General features: G+C 35.3%; 1 protein-coding gene across 1 annotated transcript in view; it reads left to right on the forward strand.

The window, feature by feature from the left end:
- Positions 1 to 2,500, forward strand: part of LOC122263161 (putative 3',5'-cyclic phosphodiesterase pde-5) — a gene marked incomplete in the record, with an annotated part of 103,598 nt that overhangs the window by 76,870 nt on the left and 24,228 nt on the right.

Below are 2,500 nucleotides of genomic sequence, written 5' to 3' on the forward strand. Positions count from 1 at the left end.
CATACATCACAAAAATGCATACGCATATATATAGCCAAAAAAAAAACATATTGTCAAACCTAGAAACAAACATACAATGAAACAGACAGACACATAAACACACATAACCCAAACACAGACACACATACGCCCCCCCCAAAAAAAAAAAAAAAAAAAATCACACACACACGAAGCCAAAACCACAGACAAACACCCAGCCGGACACCCACCCAGAGCCACAGCCAGCCAGCCACAGCCACAGACAGACAGACAGACAGTGAAAAGGCGCGATTACATAATCCCCCCAAGTTCTTCTCCAGCAGAAGCAGACGCCATTTCATAACAAAGAATTCCATATCCGGGATCGTTCGGAAATACACTCCGCCCTCAGACACACAAAGCAAACAGGATGTGTGCGGCGAAGATAATGAAATTCCCAAAAGATTTATAATTGAGAGTGAAAAGCGCAGCGCTGGGAAGTTTGGCTTTCTGATGTCCAGACTTTTTTCCCTCTTGACGTTGCTATAGTCTTTTTTTTTTTCTTCTTCTTCTTCTTTTTTCTTCTTTTTTCTTTTTCTTCTTTTTATGATTCTGACCTTTTCATTGATGTTCCGCAAGAAGACCACGATGTTGATACCGATTTGTCACTTTTTGGATGAGTTTTAAAGGGGGTCTGAGATCTGAGGTTCCTAGCATACATACGTGCATGCATATATACATATGTATATGTGTATGTGTGTGGTGTGTGTGTGTGTGTGTGTGTGTATGTACATATATGTATATATATATATATATATATATATATATATATATATATATATATATATATATATATATATATGTGTGTGTGTGTGTGTGTGTGTGTGTGTGTGTGTGTGTGTGTGTATGTACATTAGGGTATTTCAATAATTGGTGATTTTTGAAAAATCCTTCAAATTCACGGAGACTGTTCAGAAGTAGGCTCCATTTATTTTTTCTTGACTAGTGATACCATTTTTATTTGTTTTTATCAATATTTACCTATTGCACTTTTTACTCAAAGATACTAAAAATACGATTAAATAATTAGTTTAGTCTCGGGTAAAAGTAACTTCCTTACCCGTTTTCTATATTTTCTTCGTCCATTTTAGCAGTAATTACTTAAAAAAAAAAAACGATGTATTCAAATTATGTTGATTTATTCAATCGTGTATAGTATAATTTTAACTTTTAAGAGTATTTTTTCTATAATTAAGCATAATATAACACATTGTGAAAGTATATTACAAATTAAAAACGTATCTTTTATTGGCAATATCTATAACATGCAACAACTTTTCACATATATTATATTACCCTATCCACATTTCCTTTCAATCTCTTCCGCAATTACCGTATATTTAATATAGAGACAAGGGTATTGATGTCCCAGGACCGCTTCATGTCTCCAATCAGTCTTTCACAATGCTGATTATGGCCGGGAATTAGCATATCTTATTCATATCTTCCCGTATATGATAGAACAAAGGGGAACTAAACACTCTTTCCGAAAAACTTGGGACATTCACAAAATTGTCTGTGCTGAGGTTGCATAACGTCTCATTAGAAAAATTGTACCGAATTCGATCTTTCAGTTTGGCTGGTTTGTTAATATCCAGCTATTTTTCCAATCCCATTTTCAACATACCAAATACCTCATGCATGCAGTCAGCATCGTGAGAGAGTGGCATGAAAATAATATCTGTTGTTATGCAGATATCTACTGATGGATGCAAAGTAGGATTTGTCAAAGCCTAATCTGATTTCCCTACTTCTGAACACATTTGAGATGCCCCAAATGCTGTCTGAAATATTGTCGGCCCTGCCGGTGCTAATGACAGCCTTTTCGCCGAGCAAAAAGAAATGGATCTTGGGAGAACTCGATCGAAAAGATACCTTTGATAACAGTAGGGTTCTTTTGGCAATGTCCTCAAGCATCTAATAAGATTGTCTTTCAAGCCAACTTTTGTCTGGGATGGCAATATCAGCATTTTCAACTACGTTATAATTTATCAAGTACAACATTCAAGTGATACAAACATGCAATGATGAACACATATAACCTAACCACCTCAACACCAACTGGCATAATTACTAGGCAATGTCATGTTTTTTAAATTCTTTTAAGTGACTCAAGACAAAATAATTTATCTTGGTCTGTCCAGTAGTTTCAAGAATGGTTTACCCGTCAATACATTAAAGTCAATTGGCCACTTAAAAAGGACCTCAATCCTTTATATCCTAAAAAAAAAATCAATCACTATTCTGTTAATTCCTGGAATGAAGTTAGACATATTGTTTTTTGTTTCATATTTTATTTTTCTTCAAATGAAGCTAGAGTGTCAAACTCTTTTACCAATAGTTTGCCTCCCTTTTCCCTTGTGGAATATGGTAGTACTGAAGAATCAATCCCTGCTGTCCAAGGCTACTACTTGAGAAAAAACAACAACAATCAGTATCTTCTTGTACAGCTTCACTGGAGACGTTCCACCACAATGCAGTT

This window comes from Penaeus japonicus, unplaced genomic scaffold, assembly GCF_977035675.1.
Source record: "Penaeus japonicus unplaced genomic scaffold, GWHDUDI00000001_assembly GWHDUDI00000019, whole genome shotgun sequence".
NCBI classification, from domain to species: Eukaryota; Metazoa; Arthropoda; class Malacostraca; order Decapoda; family Penaeidae; genus Penaeus; species Penaeus japonicus.